The sequence below is a fragment of the Peromyscus californicus genome, unplaced genomic scaffold (genome assembly GCF_007827085.1).
Source record: "Peromyscus californicus insignis strain IS unplaced genomic scaffold, ASM782708v3 Scaffold_7__1_contigs__length_154581171, whole genome shotgun sequence".
Classification (NCBI taxonomy): Eukaryota; Metazoa; Chordata; class Mammalia; order Rodentia; family Cricetidae; genus Peromyscus; species Peromyscus californicus.
The window spans coordinates 96,135,284-96,156,593 of record NW_026294595.1 but is presented as its reverse complement, the minus strand read 5'-3'; the positions used below and the strand labels follow the sequence as shown (position 1 = coordinate 96,156,593).

Here is a 21,310-nt window from a genome sequence, read left to right as displayed (position 1 = left end):
AGAGAGAGAGAGATCACGATGGAGAATAGAACAAAAACATAATTACTATAACACAAAGTAAAATGGACGTTCAGTATGAGCAGAGATAATATTAGGGTGTGAGTTAACTAAGAGTTTTTGGAAAACATTTCTCCTGCGTAAGCCTTAAAATAGAAATCAGGGGGCCAGGGATCTGACTCGGCTGGTAGAGTGCTTGCCTTGCAAGCACGAGGATCTGAGTCCGACCTGCAAAAACCATGTTAAAAAGGAAAAGTAAGAAAACTGCCCAAATGCTGTAATACCCGCGCTGGGGAGAGGGAGACAGGGCGAAGCTGTGGCCAGGCCAGCCTATGAGGTGAGACCAACAAGAGACACCCCAAAGTCAAGGTGAACAGTGCCTGAGGAACACTATCTAACATGGTTCCATGGCCCCTGCACACATTCAAAGACACACACATGCATGCACATGAACATACACATGCAGGTGCCTCAGCTTTACCCTAAATTTCTTTATTAAATTATTTCTACATTTAGCACTGGTCTACAGTATCATTTAAAAAAAAAAAAGATTTTGGGGCCAGAGAGATCGCTTGGAGGTGAGGAGCACACTGGCTACTCTTAGAGAGAACCCAGGTTTGGTTCCCAGCATCCATATGGCGGCTCACAGCTGCCTGTAACTCCAGTTCCAGGGGGTCCAACAGTGACAGACGGTGCACATGAACTCAAGTAGGCACATACACATACATACAAATAAAAGAAATACATCTTTTTAAAACACAGACGGTGTGCATGAACTCAAGTAGACACATATGTATACATACAAATAAAACAAGTAAATCTTTTTTTAAAACTTTGTGAAAAGTGAACATTTAATGAAATAGCCACCATATTTGTGACAGTATTACTTGGGTACCTCTTCCAGAACTTGGCAATGTTGAACTCTTTTGTCACTGATTTCCTTTTTTTTTTTTCATCACAAAATCTTGTTCACATTAATGGTCTGCAATTTATCTTCCTCCAGAGTCTCCCCTGCTTAGGAGACAAGAGCTAAATCAGGAAAGATTTCATTAAAGATAATATCATAAGCACTCTGCACTGGGCACTGGTGATAAGGAGTCTTACAGATTATTGATATTTTTTGCTTTTGAGGAATTTATAATCATGGCTGAAAAAACTGGCCATATAAATTCATGTATGTATATACTCGTATACATATATCTGTGTATATGTTTGAAATAAATATTATGAACATATGCCAAGTGCCAAATAAGCCTTATTTTATACTGTTTATTTCATGAATGATTAAATACACCAGCCAAGTGCAATGGTTTAATTAGATTTATCATTTTCTTCTCCTGAGGAAAAACACTTAAGGATTTCCTAAATATCTCACTGAGAGAGAAAAATCATGTTTACAAATTAAATATAACAATTATTAATAGTTGCTCTAAATGGATCTCCATTGTCAGGCATTGAGTTCTTTGATTTGTGGTGTGTCTCCGTTTTCAAATGTTTCCATAGCTACATTACTCTTGGCGTTTGTCCCCAAGCTGGATGTATGCAGTAGTCTCAAGTTGCCCATTTTAGTGTAAATACTGGGCTTTTAATTTCAGTTGTATATTTAGACACACACAAAAATTAGAAGTTTCTGTCCCAGAACGCTAGCATTTTATTTCTAAATATCGTTTAGTCTTTGTTCCCGGTCTGTGACAGTATTGATGATAGCTTTGTGCGGGCTATTCTCTGTCAACTCGAGACAAGTTAGAGTCATCCAAGAGGAGGAAACCTCAGCTGAGGAAACGCCTCCACAAAACCAGGCTGTGGGCAAGCCTGTGGGACACTGTCTTAATTAGCAGTTGATGGGGGAAAGCCCAGCCCATTGTGGGTGGTACCCCCCCTGAGCTGGTGCTCCTAGGTTCCATAAGGAAGCAGGCTGAGCAAACCATGAGGAACAAGCCAGTAAGCAGCACTCCTCCATGGCCTCTGCATCAGCTCCTGCCTCCAGGTTCCTGCCCTGACTTCCCTCAGTGATGGACTGTTACCTGAAAGTCTAAGTGAAAGAAACTCCTTCTCAAAGTTGCTTTTTGGTCATGGTGTTTCATCACAGCAATAATAACCCTAACTAGGACAAGCTTATCCTGAGTGTGCTTGCTTTACATCCCAGACGCTTATCTAAACATTTTATATGTCAAGGATGGAATCTCATGGTGTATTCCAGGCTAGCCTCAAGTCTCAGCCTCCTGAGTACCAGGATCACTGGCACATGTCACCGTGACTCATTTGAATGTTTGTTAATGCAATCTTCTCAACAACTCTGGGATAAGTTGTATAATTCTTAATTTTAAGATGAAGTTACGGAGGGTCCTGCAGGTAGAAGGTGGTAGAACTGAGAGCAACATGACTCCTAACACACATTAACTTCTGCACAGGTTGTCTTGTGGTAGCACTGAGTATCACATGACTCCTGACACACACTAACTACTGCACAGGTTGTCTTGGTGGTAGAACGGAGTGTAAGATGACTCCTAACACACACTAACTACTGCACAGGTTGTCTTGATGGTAGAACTGAGTACAACATGACTTCTAACACACACTAACTACTTACTGCACAGGCTGCCTTGGTGGTAGAATGGAGTGTAACATGACTCCTAACACACACTAACTATTGCACAGATTGCTTTACTTTTGTTTCATGTATTTCAAGGGCTCTGCCCTGACTGCTCTTTTCTGAATTCACAGCGTACATTGATTGCATGTATCCTAAATTTTTATCTTATACTATTACGTTGTTGGGCTTCCTTTGTGTCCTGTTTACTCCCCTTGACTTTTAGTCCCTGTAAAGGTGGACTAGCTGTGACTCTTTCCTCTTGCTCTTGTCTCACATTGCCCTTTGTATTTTCAAGAACATGAATGCTTTTTTGTAGTAGATAGATAATCATCATAGTAGTGAGTTATTAAGTCTAATACCTGCTTTATTATAGAAAGATTTTATAAAAGATAGAATTGGTGCTTTTTAATGATAGAGGAGGTTCGACCCTCTAAGTATCATTATAAAACTCTTCTCTCAATAGGCCAATATCCCATCTTAAAGACTTGTGGAAAAGGCTGGAGAGATGACTCAGCAGTTAAGAACACTGGCTGCTCTTCCAGAGGACCTGGGTTCAATTCCTAGTACACACATGGCAGCTCACAACTGTCTGTAACTCCAGTTTCAGGGAGTTGACACTGTCACATAGATACACATGCAGACAAAACACCAATACACATATAGAAATAAAAATAAATCAATAAAGTTTTTTGTAGCACGAATCTTAAAAGGTCTTATTAATAGAAGCAAACCCAGAGCCAGATATTGGGGTGAACACTGAAAGATCAGAGAAACAGAACAAGCCACAGCCAACCTCACCTTGCCAACTTCTCAGCTGATCCTGTTTCCTCAAACTGGAAGCCTCTAACTCACAGAGATCCAGATGGATCTCTGCCTCCAGAATGCTAGGATTAAAGGCATGTGCTACCACTGCCTAACCTCTATGTTTAATATAGTGGCTGTTCTGTTCTCTGACCCCCAGATAAATTTATTGGGTTGCACAATATATCAACCACAGTTTTTAGAAAAACATTGTTAAAAACTTGTGGAAAAACACATGTAACATAAAATGCCAGTGTAGCCACTTTAAATCAGACAATTCAGGGACAAACACATTCATAACCATAGCTGTGACCACTAATCTAAATCCAAGATATTTTCATTACCTCAACAGGAAGCCCACTAGGGGAGCTAGCAAGATAGCTCGGTGATTAATAAAAGCATTGCCACAGAAGCCTAGTTATCTGAGCTCCACCGCTGGCACCCAGTTAAGGGTTGAGGAGAGAACTAGCTTCATAGTTGTTCTCTGGCTTTCACAGGCACACTAGCATATGCCCATGCACATGTGTGCGCACACACATACACACACACACACACACACACACACACACACACACACACACGCTGAACATGCACAAAAGAAGTCCACTAAACCATCGTGCCTAATTCTTTTTTACCTTGCCCCTGGCAAACACTAATTTGCCTCTGTCTTTGAGTATTTGCCTGTTTGGGATGTTTCATATAAATGGAGCCGTATGATATGTGGCCTTTGGAGCCTGGCATCTTTCACTTAGCGTTATTTTTCACAATTCATCCACATTGTATACTGTATCAGTGTTTTATTCTTTTTTTTTATTTTTCAATGATATTCCTCTGTATGAATATATTGCATTTTGATTCTCCAGTTCATTTGTTGATAGATTTTTGGATGCTTTCTACATGTTGGCTGTTGTTAATGGAGCTGCTATGAAAATTCGTGTACAAATAGGTATTTGAACTGTTGTTCATTCTTTTACATTTATTCCTAGGAGTGGAACTGCAGAGCCATGCAGTAAGTCTACATTTAGATTAAGGAACTCCAATACCTTTTGTTTTTTAATCATGTTATTTAGGTTGTATGACACATGCAGACATTACTCTCCCCTTTCTGCCATTCCTGGAGCTAACTGCTCAGCTGGCCCTGTAAGACGTGACCCCTTTTCCCAGTTCTCAAGTCAACCAGCGGACTCTCGCCAACTGTTTCGCCTCTCTGAGCCTTGGTTTCCTTACTGAAAAGAACTGCAGCCATGGCTTGTGTCGAGCTGGAGGAATGGTGGAAGCGGGCCGATGCAATCCAAGCTCTCAGGGCCGCAGGCCTCAAATGTTGTTTTATTTTTGGTTTTTGGTTTTTGTTTGCTTGCTTTGGGCTTTGAGCATGGAAAACACATGCTTCTGCTGCTGGGCGGCATACCAACCTGATTCACTATTATTGATCATTTTCTAACATCTCATCTGCCTCATGTTTGGGCATCTTAAACCCACCATGCTGCTACCAGAATAACTTGTAAAATGCAAATCTAATCCTACTGTTTCCCTCCCTTATATCCCTGCTGTATGTCTCCATGACTACAGGATGAAGCCCGAATTCCTTAACTTGGTTTGAGGCCTCTTTCTTTGGCTTCTGCTGACCTATAAGGCCCCTTAACAAGACCGATGCCTGTACCTAGACACATTAAGAACATGAGCGCGCACACACGTACCACTGGGTAATCACAGTTTCAAGTCGCTTGCTGAATCTACTGATTTTCATAAACACTTAGCTGCATGTTTAAAGGAACACTCACTTGGTATATTTTAATGAGGTTTTTTTTTTTCTCCAGAGTTTTGTTGAGGGAGACTTTTTAAAGTTATCTAGTCTACCCCATTGCCAGAAATAAAAAGATTTATATTTCTTTTCTTGTCTCCGTTCTATTCCTTGTCTTATCTCGTTTTTTCTTGTTTCCTCTCAGACAAGTCTCCTGTAGGGCTAGCATTGGGTCTAATTCTTTATATTACTAGGCTGTGTCACATAGTATTTTATATAATATCCATTTAATGAATATTCTCCAAGTCATGTGTTTATTTGGATTATTTGTTCACCTTAAAAAATTCACAACAAACTAATTGCTGTAGTTATTAAATAAGAACCTATGCAGATGCCAGCTGCTGAGTAATGCTGTTGCATATGGGAACTTTTCCCAGTGGCTATGTTTATGTTGCCATGGATACAACCCCCTGTGCTCAGATCACAAGTGTCTTTGTATCCTGTCCCTACATGTGGTTTATACATGCTGCTTTCCCAGATTGTAGATTGTAGTCATACGATGTAACACGAATTTCCAAAGGTCTTAATAAGAACCCAGGGCCAGATATTGGGATAAATGCTGAAAGATCAGAGAGACAAAGGAATAAGCCACTGCTACGTCTTACCTCTAGGACTCCTCAGCCTGAAGAGGCCTTAGTTCCTGTCTCCTCACTCCTTATATACCTTTCTCTGCCCAGCTTTCTTAGTACTGATATTAAAGTGTGTGCTTCCCTTAGCATTGGGATTAAAGGTGTGTGCCACCACTGCCTGGCTCTGTTTCTCTCCTAGACTGAGTCAATCTCATGTAGTCCAGGGTGGCTTTGAACTCACAGAGATCCAGATGGACCTCTGCCTCCAGAGTGCTAGGATTAAAGTGTGTGCCACAACTGCTTGGCATCTATGTTTAATCTAGTGGCTTGTTCTGTTCTCTGATCTTCAGCCAGAGTTTATTAGGGTACACAATCTATCACCACAATAATCTTTCAGCAGGATTATGCACATAATTTCCTATGAGAATGGTGGGCTCTGGCCTTTATTTTTGATGTTATTATTTTGCTCTTTTGAGGCCATGTCTCACGTATCCCAGGCTGACCTCGAGCTCTCTCAGTAGCCGAGGATGGCCTTGAGCTTCTGATGCTTTTGCGTCTACCTCCCTAGTGCCAGAATTACAGGTATGAGCCTCAATGCCCAGTTTATTAAAAAAAAAAAAATTTGCTTTTATCCCTGCCACTTCCCCAGACGGAGGATTGAACCCAGACCCTCATACACACTAGGCAAGCACCCTGCCACTAAGCTGTAAGCAATGAGTCCATCAGCTGGCTATCAGCACTAAGTTTCTCTAGCAAATGAACACAAGCGGAGAGTCTGTTTTTGTAACTCCAGGGAGTATTTTTAGGGTTGCTGTCATTTCTTCACTATGGACATGGCAATTTAAATGTCTTACATTTCTATATAAAATTCTTTAAAAAAAAAAAAACACTTTGAGATATAGCACATACCAAAATTCAGCCATCTGTAGTACATAGATCAGTGGGGGAAAGGCTAAAGAATAATTAACATAGGAAAAAGAAAACTTGGTGGAATGTGATGGCTCCCTCCAGTGCTCTTAGACCATCCCTCCTGTGATCATGGAGAAAAAGGTCCAGATCTGTTTTACACTGCATGATAAAGAAGAGTGGGGAAGTTGTGAGGAGCTAGATAGGAGACTGACTTATAGCTGTTCTTACCAGAAGAATTTCTGACAGTTGGTGTGAACTGAAAACCGAGTGGGCTGTCTTAGGAGTTCCTGCACCTCTCCATCAACAATACTGTCCAAAAAAAAGCAAGAAGCCTGCTAGTCAGGAGTTCTGTAGTGATGCCTCAGCATCCACTGATGGTTGTTTTTATTTCTGATCTCCTCAAAGTTTATTCATAGGCGCAAACACACACACACACACACACACACACACACACACACACACACACACACACACACATCCCTTTTGGTTTTGGCCTTACAGTTGCTTAGGTTTCCTTCACAGTTTGAGACCACAGCCTACCACAGTAGAAAGAGCATGGTGGCAGGTGCCTGGGGCAGCTGATCACATTGTGTTTGCAGTCAGGAAGCAGAGAGATGGATGCTGGCACTCCCTCTGGGGTGTGTTAAATGATCTTTGAGTTCCCTTTCAACCGTGAGAAACAGGTCTAGACACAGCAAAGGTAGAGGGTGTTAACATACGCCTGTATAATATAAGGTTACCTTGTTTAAATTTGATGATCACTTTGTAAGATTTTAGAGCAGCAAGAAATATCATAGATGGCTCTGCTTGTGTCACACATTATATCAGTGGTGACATTCAGATACAAGAGGTTATCTGTGTCACCCCAGATCAAGTAGTCTGTTAGAGGCAGAATTGTGATGAGAATCCATATAGTTTTTAAACAAATGAATTAGTCATTCTAACAGCTCCTGCTGGTTCCTTCACCCAGCCTTGATGTGAGGGTTTGTGCCTGGTCTCACTGTATCTTGTGCCATGTTCTAGTGATATCCCTGGGAAGCCTGCTCTTTTGGGGGGAAGACAGCGGGAGGGTAGTGGGTCTGGGGGAGAGAGGAGGTGGGGGAACTGGGAGGAGAAGAGAGAGGGGAAGCTGTAGACAAGATGTATTGTATAAGAGATAAATAAATAAATAGATAAATAAAATGAATTACTCATTTTAACAACTAAAAAAATAAAAGCAGCTTATTGGATAAAATAATGACAGGCTCAAGACTAGGTCATGTCTAGACCCATTATGGATGATTAGTAAAAGCTGGGTAGCTCAGGATACTTAGAGCCCCAGTAGGCCTGGGAGTTCCTGAAATTCTCCATGAATAATAGCATCCAGACACCTGCCAAGTGCTTTTCATGATGGGAATTATGCTTGTTCCAAGGAGACACTATCCTTCATCTCAATTGCTTCCGTTTTATTCCAAGTCTGGGTTCATCTCAGTGTCTTGAATGATGAATACAAAAAACAAATGCATCAAAACAGCACAGCATTCAGAACTTACACCAGCAGCAGCATTAAAAAACAGTGGAAGATTCAAGAACAATGAAGTGAAGCAATGGGACAAGGATGCTGGGTTCAGCTGAAGCTTGGCTAGCTGCAGAGGAGGTGGTTAAAGCCTGGGCCACACGCCTGAGGTGCTCATATTGGGTTTCTTGTGGACAAACAGCAACTCTGCCCTGCAAGGAACTGTATGACTCACTTGAGCAGATAAAGTCTAATCTTGACCATCCCTGTGACTATGTGTGTGCATGTGGTGCTGGGGATTGAACCCAGTTCCATGTGTGTACTTGGCAGACTACCATTGAGCTACACTCCTAGCCCCTGTTTTTAACATTTTGAAATTTCATGAGGTCAAGCCAGGTGATGGTGGTGCATGCCTTTAATCCCAGCACTTGGAAGGCAGAGCCAGGTGGATCTCTGTCAGTTCAAGGCCAGCCTGGTCTACAGAGTGAGATCCAGGACAGGCACCAAAACTACATAAAGAAACCCTGTCTCAAAAAAGAATTTTTTTTCATGAGGTCAATTTTCTTGCACAAATAAAATGGATGCATTTGTTTTGATTGGAGCATCTGAATTTGCCTTCATAAGGTTGAAGGTCTCCATCTTCCCTGGAGCATCCCGAGGAAGTAAGATATTTTGTGTGACTGCCAGTTCTGTTTCCACTGTTTTATTATTATATAAAATACCCTGTTTGTTTGTGTCCACTGAGGCCCAAAGGTAAAAGAAGAGCATTTTATTCTGTCATTTGTAGCACACAGAACATTTTTGAGAATCCTGTCATGAAGTATGAATAGTTTCAGTGAGTCTTTTTACAGAATATCTTCAGCCACAAAATCCTGTGAAATTTAGTTTCATCATTGCATCACACTCCTTTGGTGCCATCATGGAGTCAGAATTCACTTGGGAAAATACTAACTTAATTGCCAAACTTTATCTCTCCTTCCCTGAGTACACCTGCAAAGTGCTTATCATAATGGGAATTACGAGTGTTCCAAGGAGAAGCTATCCTTGTGAATTACCCAATTAGCCAGTGTTCCATAGCTTATCTTTCATTTCCAAGCCTATGAATTTCTTCCTCTAACTACTGACACTTATTTGTAAGCTTGCAAATTGAAATGTATGTGTTCCTTTGCCTCACATCTTGCCGCTGCATAATATGACCTTCAGCTATGCTTTTGGGAAATGATTTATATATGTCTGGGCTGTTTTTTAAACAAAACAAAAACCTCTGTATTGTATGTGGAAACTGATTTAAACGTTTTAAAGAACTCTATCTCATAGTGGATTTTTGGCATATGAAACAATGTAGTTGTCAACAGAAATAAAAGAACAATGGAAAGATAGTTCTACAGAGCCCCACATAATTGCCTGTCATTATGGCAAAGCCACCAGCATTAAGACACTTTGTCCTTCCAGAGAGGAAGATTGACTGTCACACATCTGACCTAGTGTGGTTCAGTGTGGGGAGGGAGAGTCATGCTATTCCTTTGATTGGCCCTGCAGACTTTTCTTGGTTACTGAGGAGAGTGTAGGAGCAGGGGATCTGCTGCAGCCATGAGCCTCATTCTTTCTGTCTGTGTCTGATGTGGGTTCTGTCTGTGTGGGGTGGCAAGGGAAGAGGATCTTTCTCTGCTTTACAGAGGTAATATGATATCAGAGTTGGTATTGCCCAGGGAAACAACGAAAAGAAAGACTTCTGAATTTGGGCTCATGGTTTTAGAGGTTCAGGCCATTATGGGGATCACACTGGCCTGGGTGGAACAGCTCCTATCATTATGGGCAGGAAGTAGACAGAAAATGCCTAGACTCTTGGACTTTCTCCTTTCTCCCTTTATTCTGCTCAGCTTCCTAGCACCTGGAATAGTGCTGCCTGCAGTCAGGGCAGGAATCCCTTCTTTGGTTTCCTCTCTAAAAACACTCAACAGACACCTCAAGGTGTGCCTTATAACCTAGGTGCTTCTCAACCCAGTCAAGCTTACTATACACGTGAATGGAAGGTAATCTGTGTGGGACCGATTAGCAGTTTTTGGAAATAGATTGCAATCTCCCCAAAGAAACAAGAAAAATTTAAAAGCTCATGAGAAAAACTGGTTTCCAAACAGTTTCAAAGCCTATTGCCATTTCTTGGATCATAGAAGCCTCAGGAGATTGGTGTTGACATTTTGGGTTCACTGTCTTCCCGCACTGTCTCTGAGCTGTCTATATGTAGCAGATGGACCCGCCTGTGGCAGATGACCTGTTCAGTCTCACTGCTTCCATTATTAGAAACCTTCATTGGTGACGTGGCAATTCACATCAGTCACAAAATGGTCAAAATGAATGGATTTTAAAATTGCCTTATAAACCATTTATTTATGGTCCTAACACTTGGAACAGAATGCCAGTTTAGTGTATCATTTGGATCGGGGGATATCAGTCAGCTTGAGCAATAATTTTTAAATACAGGCTAATAATTATTTTTATTAATGCTCTGAGTTTCTAAGCACACAGAATCTTATGGGATCTCAGTAAATATGAAATGCGTGGTAAGTAGAGAAATGGATCTTAGTTCATTTTAGTGCATAAAGGAAGGTGACTAGGTCTTTGGAGTGCTTTATTATCTGCTTCCTCCTGGACTCCACACTACGTTCTCTTCGTTTTCTGGGGGTAAATAGTCTCAGATTATTTCCAAGAATCACAGCATTTTTGTTGGGGGGCGGGGGCTGGTGTATATATGGCTGGACTACAGTGAGCTCTGTTAGTAACACATAAACTTTCCCAAGTTCATAGTTGAGGGTTTTAAGCAGTCAGGAAAGACACAAAATTAAAGGAGAGAGAATCCAGAGCAGGCTGTTTAAAACTAATCAGTAGGAAATTATGTAAACTTAATTAACCAGGGCACCAAGGGAAGGGCTATGGAGTGTAATGAAATATTGTAGAAACAAGACAAAGTGGCCCCAGTGAAACAGGGCTAGCTGAAGTTTTCAAAGGAAGGGGAGCGTACCCTCCCTGCGGAAGGAGAGCTGCTTGACCCGCAATCTTTCGGCTGTTAAGCTCTGTGCCAGGGAGCTCAGAGGACAGGGATGCAAGGGGAGTCTGCAGCTGAATGAAGAGAGAGGGAAGAAAGAGATTTCGTCTGGCTTGCACTGTTGGTGGACAGTGCTCATGTAGTATAACGGGGACCAAAATACAACCAGATGCAAACCTCCGACCTTCCACCAGGAAATGAGCCAAAGCAAACAGCTGGCACTTGGAGGAAATGTGTACATTTCAAATGTAGGCGGGCCAGCTGCAGAGAGACGTGAGAGTTCTGTCTGGAACTTAGGTTCCATCGTTTGGAACACCTGCGTTTTTTGTTTGTTTGTTTGTTTGTTTTTTAAGGTTCTGTGTTGTTGGTGTTGCATGGAACAAATAGTGTGTGAAGCATCCCCTTGCCCTTCAGGAGTTTATAATCTATGGAGAGAGAGGCAAGTCCGTAAATGACAGCCATGTCAGGCAGTGATACAAATGATTCTTCTATGTCAAAGATTCCCAACGATCTGTCTCCAGTCCCCTTGTTTCTCTCGCACCCTGGATCTGAATAGTGACCTCTGGACCTCTCTTATCACTTTTGAGCAGAGACTTTCTGTCTCTGGTTATTTCAAAGGTAGAGTTAAAAACCAGTGCATAAACACACACACACACACACACACACACACACACACACACACACACATGCTCGCGCACATGCATGCACATACACACACACGTGTGCGCGCACACACAGAGTGCTTCCTCAAAACAAATGTATAATTTACATGTTTTATAAGTTTATGAGGAATGTTTGTTACATGCACATACACATATACAGCTCCATATACATACAGATCATTATGAAGAGAGCAAATTCCCTAAAATATAGTACTGTCAATTTTAGAAGAATATATATATATATATATATGAATTCTTTGTTTAAAAATTGGGGTTTGGAAAGCCAGACAGAATTTTCTAAATAAGTGTAAGAACTTTTTAAACAGCAACGTTTTTATTTAACCTTTTGAACAACAACCATTTTATTTTATTTTATTTTGTGTATGGGTGTTTTGCCTGCAGGTATGTGTACCTTATGTGTGCAGTGCCCACAGAAGCCAGAAGAGGACATCAGATCCCCCTGGGACTGGAATTGTAGGTGGTTGTGAGCCACCATGTAGGTGCTGGGAATCAAAAACCAGGTCCTCTGGAAGAGCAGCTAGTTAGTGTACTTGCTCACTGAGTCGCCTCTCCAGCCAACAATGACCTCTGTAAACAGCAATCATTTGTTATTTAAGGATGCATTCATAAGTTATGATAGCTTTTAGATAAATTCTCATTTTCATGACCTTCAGGAAATGTAGCAAATTATCTTCCCTAGCAGATATTTAATAATTAACATTTTTTGATTTTTTTTTCTTTCTTTGTGTGTGTGTGTGTGTATGTTCATGGATGTGTGTATATGTATGGAGGGGCATGCAGAAGCCAGATGTCTATGATGCATGTCTTCCTCAGTCACACTTTTCCTTGTTTTTTGAGGCAGGTTCTCTCAGTAGACCTAGCAGACTCACTTAGACTGGGTAGCCAGCAAGCCCACCTCCACCTCTCCAGTCCTGAGGTTATGGGCAGACCCTGCTGTGTCTGACATTTTATGTAGTCTGAACGCAAGTCCTCATGCTTGCTCTGCAAGCACTTTAGTGATTGAATCATTTCTGAGACCAATGACTGTTTTATCATGAAATTTATTATTTATTTATTTATTATTTGGTTTTTTCAAGACAGGGTTTCTCTGTGTAGTTTTGGTGCCTGTCCTGGATCTTGCTCTGTAGACCAGGCTGGCCTCGAACTCACAGAGATCCACCTGGCTCTGCCTCCCAAGTGCCGGGATTAAAGGCATGCATCACCACTGCCAGCTTCTCATGAAAATTTAAACCTAAGAAACTTATGCATATTATTCTTGTCCAATAAAAGGCAGTGTTCACAGGAATTTTTCTGACTTAGCTACTTAGGAGATTCATTCCCCTATTTGCTATGGAATAATCCTCTTGTACACTATAAAGATTTGTCACTCAAATTGGTTTAATAAAACACTGATTGACCAGTAGCCAGGCAGAACATATGGGCAGGGTGACCAAACTAAGGATGATAGAAAGGAGAAAGGCAGAGTCAGAGGTTGTCAGCCATACACAGAGGGAGCAGGAGATGAATGTGCCATGCTAATAAAGGTACCGCCATGTGGAAGAAATATGGGCTAATTTAAATGTAAGAGCTAGCTAGTAACAAGCCTGAGCTACCAGCCGAGCATTTATAATTCATATTCAGCCTTTGAGTTGGTTATTTGGGATCAGGCAGTTGGGACAGGAAACATCCATTTACACCTAATTACATCCATTTTCTCCCTAATCTACTCAAAGGAAAGGTGCTTACTAAATTTGTTTAATGATTATCACTCGTTAGGCAGATCTGAGATTTTCTTTTCCTTTCAAGTCACAGTGTCCTTCAACCTTGGATTAAACCTCACCAAGCACACATCTCATTAGTTAACAAATTAAGTCTTTGTAGAGTTCCGTGGGAAGTGTAGATCTGGTCAGCATGCCTTCAAAAGTTAGTCACCAGTACACTATACAGCGTCATTTGCTTTTAAAAGGGAGCCATCTTGTCCATTTGTCTCCTATCCGTATTCAATAAGTCCCAAATTCTGAGCTTGTTCACAATGCTATCTACTTGACATATGTAAGATAGGCTGTCTATGATGCTTAATTCAGTTAAAAGATCAAAAGAGCTGTGAGCTCCTTTCTTCTTTGTCTGCTTTGGTTATAATAGCAGTAGGGAAAAGCTTTAAAAAATCATGACAAATGGTTAATTTGCCTTGTTACAAAGTTATGAACTCAGCACAACAAGCATACCATTTTTTTAAATAAAAGGACATGTTTAAGTACTTAGCATTGTTTTTTTATTTTTGTTTTATTTTATTTTGTTTAACTTTGAGAAAGGGTCTTTTTAAAATAATATTTTTATTCTTTCTGAATTTCATGCATTCATGCAATGTGTTTTGGTCATATTTACCTCTAATTCTTCCTGGCTCTACCTCTTCCCCAAGTTCCATGTTTTTCTAATAACCTATTGTGTTCAGTTTGTGCTGCCCATGTTCACATGGGTAGAGAACTACCCACTGGAGCATGGTCAACTTGCCAGGGATCAAGTCCCTAAAGAAAACCATCTCTCTTCTCCGTGGCAGCCATCAGTAGCTGTCAATTACTCCTCAGTTAGGGCTGGGGGGCTCATGAACCTCTTCCCATTCCATGCTAGAATGTTGTGAGTGTTCGTGTTCAGAAGACATGGTTTCACTCTGTTCCTCCCTACCCTCTGCTCTTACAGCCTCTCCACCCCCTCTTCTGTGATGACCCCTGAGCCCTACTGGGGAGATGTTACGGTATATGTTCCATTTAGGGCTGAGTAACTCCACAGACACTTGAGACAGGATCTTACTATGTTTATCACCTAGTCTGGCCTCAGACTTGTAATCTCCAGCTTCTAGAGTACTGGGATTATAAGGGCAAGCTACCATACTTGGATTTATATAAATGTATTTATCTATTTGTTTTTGTGTTTATATGTATTTGTGAGTGTAGATATGAGCATGTCAGGTCATACATGTGCAGGTCAGAGGACAGTTTCAGAAGTGGATTTTCACCTTCCATCATAAGGCAGAGTCTCTTATTTCTGCTGCCACACTGAGTACTTTAGGCTGGCTGGCCCACGGACTTCCTTCTGGGTGATTCTCCTCCTCTATTTCGATGTAGGCATTCTGAGATTACAGCTGTGTACCCTTTCATCCAAGCTTTTACATGGATTCTGGGCATAGAACTTGGATCATCAGGCACTTTGACCTGCTAGACCATCTCCTTAGCCCACATGAATGTATTTTTAATGTAGGTTTTAAAATTTTTTGAAAGATCAGCACATAAAATTTTTGAAGACGGGCTGGAGAGATGACTCAGAGGTTAAGAGCACTGACTGCTTTTCCAGAGGTCCGGAGTTCAATTCCCAGCAAACACGTGGTGGCTCACAACCATCTGTAATGAGATCTGGTGCCCTCTTCTGGTCTGTAGTCATACATGCTGTATACATAAATAAATAAATAAATAAATAAATAAATAAATAAATAAATAAATAAATAAATAAATAAATAAATAAATCTTTTTAAAAAAGAATTGATAAAAAAAAATTTTTGAACACATGAATGCCTACTTCAAAACATGTGTTATAAAAAAAAAGTATAGCTTGGTGGAGATGGTGCATGCCTTTAATCCTAGCACTCAGGAGGCAGAGACATGCAGACCTCTGAGTTTAAAGCCAACCTGGTCTACAGAGTGAGTTCCAGGACAGCCAGGGCTACACAGAGAAACCCTGTTTCAAAAGACAAACAAGCCACACACAAAACAAAACAAAACATGTATGATAGTCCTATTAAGGTTCATGTTTTAGATGTCTGAGGATGATTTATCTGTGTAAAAATATGTTCTCTCCCCCCAGTAGAGGCCATAGGGACATATAAGCACTGAGCTGCTATCTGAGGCCAACATTCTGTTTTAGCAAAACCCAAGTAACTGAGGTTTGGGTCACTAAAGTGTGTTATTAAGTGCCAAATAGCACCTAACACTGTAGAGAGCTTTATTACATGGAGACTTGAGATCCAGGGTTACTTGATGAATTTAGATCATGAGTGTCTGCCTGGCCCTGGACTTACAGAAACAGCAGGCTTCCCAAATTGCAGCTGCAAGTGGAGCCATAAGGGATGCTCTGTTCTAGCACAGAGTGACTCCTAACGCTTTATCTGCTACTTTTCTCTTTCGAGCCGAGACTCCTGGATGTGATCGTGGTTCTTGGGAATCTTGTTTCTAGGAAGTAACTTGGAGAGCTTCGATGTGTCTTAGTGGCTGAGAGTGGCTGAGGTCACACCAAGTCTCTGGAAGTGGACCTATAATCAAGTCCCAGCTCTGCCACTCCTAGTTTAAAAGTGGTCATTTTCAGAGTCCCCAGCTTGGCAAGAATACAGTGAAAATTAAATGAGAAACAGCTTCCATGTAGTGCTCATGTGTTCAGTGTGGCACAAAGCAATTACTTATTAAACATTGCAGTTATTATTACAAATGTTATGTGCAGAGTAAGTGCTCACTATGAATTCATTGAGTGATAAAAAAGAGTCAAAACATTCTTTCATGGACATACCACAAGTTATTTAGAAAACTCTTGTGAGACCATGAGGTTTTATTTTCTATAAAAATAGATTGTTTTTCTGGACTGGGGAGATGGCTCAGTGGGTAAAGTGTTTGCTTCATAAGCAGGGAGACCTGAGTTCAGATCCCCAGCACCCATAAAAAAGGTGAGTGTGGTAGCACATGCCTGTAACCCTAGCGCTGGGAGGCAGAGACAAGTACGTCCTCCGTGTTCACTGGCCAGTCAGTCTGACTGAAGCCATGAACTTCAGGTCCAATGAAGAGACCTTGTCTCAAAAGATAAAATGGAGAATGATAAAGGGAGATATCCAAAGTCATCCTCTGGGCTCCACATGCACACATGCAGACAAACACATCTGTACACACACACACACACACACACACACACACAGGCAAGCACATCTGTATACACACACACAGATACAGATAAGGACATCTGTACTCACAGACACAGACACACACATGAGAGGAGAGAGTTTTTTCTATTTTGAATAAATTTGACAGGAATATGTATATTTTATGAACATTATTATTTCTTTAAATAAATGCCCTTACAAAGAGTTACCAGGTCAGAGGTTGTCGGCATTGCTGGGTCCTGGCATACTGTCAGGAAGCCCGATGTAAAGCATACAGTAGGATTGCCTTTTTGGACTTCACCAACTTGACAAATGGAAATGGTTTCTATGGTTTCTTTCTGTAACTTTTTAAAATCTGGATTCACAGCACTGGAGAGGTAGAGGCCAAAGGATCAAGGATTTGAGGCCTGCCTGGTTTATATAGTAAGACTGTGTCTCAAATGAAAGAATTTGGGTTTTGTTTGTTTGGTCCTTCCCCTCCACCCCCACTTGCGTGGAACTCTCTCTGTAGACCAGGCTGGCCTCAAACTCACAGAGATCTGCCTGCCTCTGTCTCCCAAATGCTGGGATTAAAGGCCAGTGCCTCCATGCCTAGCACATGACATATTTTTTGATCACTAATGCAGTTGAATATTTCTGCCATGTATTTAAGAATATGTTAAAGAAATGCGAATCTCTTTATAATGATTCTTCCCCCAAACAAATAGAACCTGAAGTTGACTACTAATATTCTTACCAAACAGTAGCCATCATAGTTCACGAGAAAAACAGATAGCTCTAGTGTCTAAGTGGGTGGTAGTTTCTTTGATTTACATGAACATTAACAGGCATGATAGGTAGTAACAGTTAATTTCTAAAATGTGTTCAGTTTCCCATTGGCATGGATCTACCATAATCTGTTTTTCTTGGCTTCAAAATCGCTCTAGGAAAAAATGTTCTAAGAGGTAAGACAGAAGAAATTATTTCTGGATGAAATTATTAGGGCCCAAACACTGTGACGTCAGACCTCTCATTTCTCCATGGCACTTGATGTCTGTGTGCAAATCTGTGCCAGCCAAGCAGGTGCGTCTGGAGCTTTTGTGGACACAAGAGATGGGTGCATCAAGACTTCCGGCAACAACGGTGGGCTGCCCTGTGATGCCCTTTCTAGACGTCTCAGCGGACAGAAGCCTTTAAGAGGGGTCAGGCTGAAATCTCTGCATCGTTCATGGAGCCTTTCAGTATCTCTTGTGTTCCCCCCTTCCTGTCAAGACTTGTGTTTTCACACGGTCCTACTTCCCCATCAGAAGCGAGAATAATTGAATATGGGAAGGGGAAGAGGAATCAGACAATTTCTTCCAATCTGAAACTTGTTCAAGAAATGGGCCAAGCCGGTTGGTGGTGGTGGTGGTGGCGGCGGCGGCGGCGGCGGCGGCGGCGGCGGCGGCGGTGGTGGCGCACGCCTTTAATCCCAGCACTCAGGAGGCAGAGGCAGGCAGATCTCTGTGAGTTCGAGGCCAGCCGGGGCTACAGAGTGAGTTCCAGGAAAGGTGCAAAGCTACACAGAGAAACCCTGTCTCAAAAAACAAAACAACAACAACAAAAAAAGAGAGAGAGAAAGAAAGAAATGGGTCAAATAGAGTAAATAACAGGAGGTCGTGGGAGGAAAGTCTGAGGCTTCTGTGGGTGCGTGCACATTTGTGGTTTTGATATGCTGGACTGTAAGGAAAGAAAAGCACTGTCTGAAATAAGGAGATAGACTTCTGTATTTGTCCTATCTTTGAGTCTCTGTATGGAGTGACTCTTACTCTGCTGTAAATGAGGTTGAGGCAGCACATCCTTAAATTAGGAGGGGAAACACGTGCTGTAGGGTAGAAATAGAGGCTTAAGAATCGAAGCCTTCTTTAACAACTATGATGAACTGTGGCCAATCAGTAGGCCAGGATCCTTTTGCTGGCAACAGTTTGTTTGTTTTCCACTAAAACTGACACCACTTTAGAGTCTGCAATTGAGGTCTAGTAGGCTGAGAGCTGGTTTCCTTCCTAGCACTGTCTGAGTCAGGGGGACAGTGGCTCTCTAGGGATGGCTTTTTCTCAGACCAGCAATGTCGAGGAAACCTCAAAGCCTGCCTGCATTGTTTCTTCTTTGTTTTTTGTTTTTTGGTAGCAATCTACTACATAGAAGGAAAAAGCAAAAATTCATTTTGTGTCCTTCAAACCAAAGAATCTCCTTGTCTCTTCAGGAGTCACATGTACTGAGCCGGCCTGTGACAAGCACAGGCTCTCCGGTGGCTGCTTAGCCTCTCTAAGCCTCCAGCCCCGGCCTCAGCCTGTAGCTGAAAGGACTCCAGTGCTCCATTTCCTTAGAGCCTGACATATTCTAGCCGCCTGAAATGTAGACCTGTGACATGCCAGTGGCAGTACCAAAGCTGATGTTCTCCCGAAGAGCAGGCTGAAGGCATCATGATGCCCCACCAGGAAATTTAAACATTTCTTATGTGAAAGAGCTCCCCCCATTAACAGAGACACAGAGATCTCCCAGATATCATCTGGAAGGCACCTATGAGATCATCCCCTTGACTTCTTAGTAGTGTCCTTGCAACCCTCAAGTCTTTCGAAGAACAGGGACGTCCACAGTATTTATTAGCTAAAAGGACAATGACTTAGTTCTGTGATTCCCTTTTGTCCCCTACCAAAGATCTTGCTGATTTTTTCTGTTTTCATGTCCTTGGTGTTTTGAAAGATTTACAGTTCTGCATTGATTAAGTAATAACTCATTTGTTTCCTAATTTTATTGATTAAAACTAGCTAGGATGACTGATCAATACAGGAAAATCGTGACTGATTAGCACGGTAATTCCAGTGCAGAAAAAAACATATATCTTTTTACTTAGATTGTATAGCAAAAGAAGGGGATGCTTTCCAGGCTTTTTGAGGTGCTCAACCACTGCTTTTTGAGGGGCTCCTTTGACTCTGAGCACTGAGACTAAAAATGAATGACCTTATATAAACTGTTCATTGTGCATAAAAACAGGCTAATGATTAAGAGTGGGATGGCTTAACTGCAAAGTTAAAATAAATTACTGCCGTTTCCCATCTACCATTAGTGGATTTGGATGTGTGGGATAGGGTTTGGAGAGGATGTTCTAGAATGAAACATTGGATTACTGGCTCCTTTTAAAGAATAGATAGTGTTTGAATTAGCACCGACTGGGTTTTATAAGTACATTCGAATCCTAACAAATACTTTATCTCACATAAAATTATTTATAAGATCACTGTATAGTGCTCATGATCTAGATTGGTTTAATGCTGTAGACTGCAAACTTCTACCAGATTTAAGATTCTCTAAATGGATACATGTCCATTTGATAAAGAAGACCTGTTTTTCTCTAGGAAGGCTGTCCCAAGAGAGGGAATGTCTTCAAAGGGTGCATGCCATCACTCTGACACCTGGCTAATGGCAGCCCTCAAAAAGTGACCCCTGTGCACTCAGCCTTTGTGAGACCTCTAAGGGGGAGAGGGGAAACAGGGATAGCTCTATAGTGTGAGAGCAAGGTAAGGATTTGAAGTGGATTCAGATTCTCACATCTGTGATGCTCTCCTGTGGTGATATTTTTTCCCCCTGTGGTGATATTTTATTTGTGCTTTAATAAATAAAGCTTGCCTGGAGATCAGAGGAAAAACCAAGCCGTTATACATAAACACAACAGTCATGCAATATTAGCACACATTTAATCCTATCACTTGGCAGGCAAAGATCTGTCTGGATCTCTGTGAGTTCAAGACCACACTGGAAACAGCCAGGTATGGTAGCACACACCTTAAATTCCAACACTAGTTAACCATGGAGGTCTGGAGGTCTGTACAGACAGACAGGAAGTGACAGAGCTGGGCAGGAAGAGGAAATGATGTAGCTGAACAGAGAGAGCAAATCAAATGGCAGAACAGCAAGGCATATAGGCGTGGGTAGACAGAAGTATCTCGCATTTGGAAGCTGAAGTATTGGTGAGGTGAGGTCAGCTTGTGGCTGTTCCTATTCCTCTGATCTCTCTCAGGCTTTAACCCCTGTATCTGGCTCCATGTTTTTTATTTAATAAGACCATTTAGAAATTTGTCTACACTCTCCATTGCTGAATATTGTATCAGCATAGTAATAGGTGATTCATGGAATATAATTGCTCCAAAAAGAATCAGTCCTGTGTGTACATTTAGCAGATAGATTTCAAATTGATGCGTGAGTCCCTTTTTGTGGCTTTGGCGTCAGCAGCATTACCCAGACACTAATACCACTGGTGGTATTAGTGAGGTGTTTGGCAGAACACTAATTATTTTTTGTTTTTATTTTTTTGAGACAAGTTCTCACTGTGTAGCCCAACCTAGCCTCAAATTTGAGATCTTCCTGGCTCTGCCTCCCAAGTTCTAGATGTACGCCATCACACCTGGCTTGTGTTTGTTTTTAGGCATATATTGTTGGGTGGAAAGTAATCCCAAACATTGAAGCAGGCAGATATGAGGAAATCCTGCACTGGGGAGGTAAATACTAT

At 41.5% G+C, this 21,310-nt stretch overlaps 1 protein-coding gene across 5 annotated transcripts in view; it reads left to right on the top strand.

Moving 5' to 3' along the window:
- Positions 1–21,310, top strand: part of Frmd5 (FERM domain containing 5) — a 278,946-nt gene that overhangs the window by 88,733 nt on the left and 168,903 nt on the right. The window lies entirely within an intron of this gene.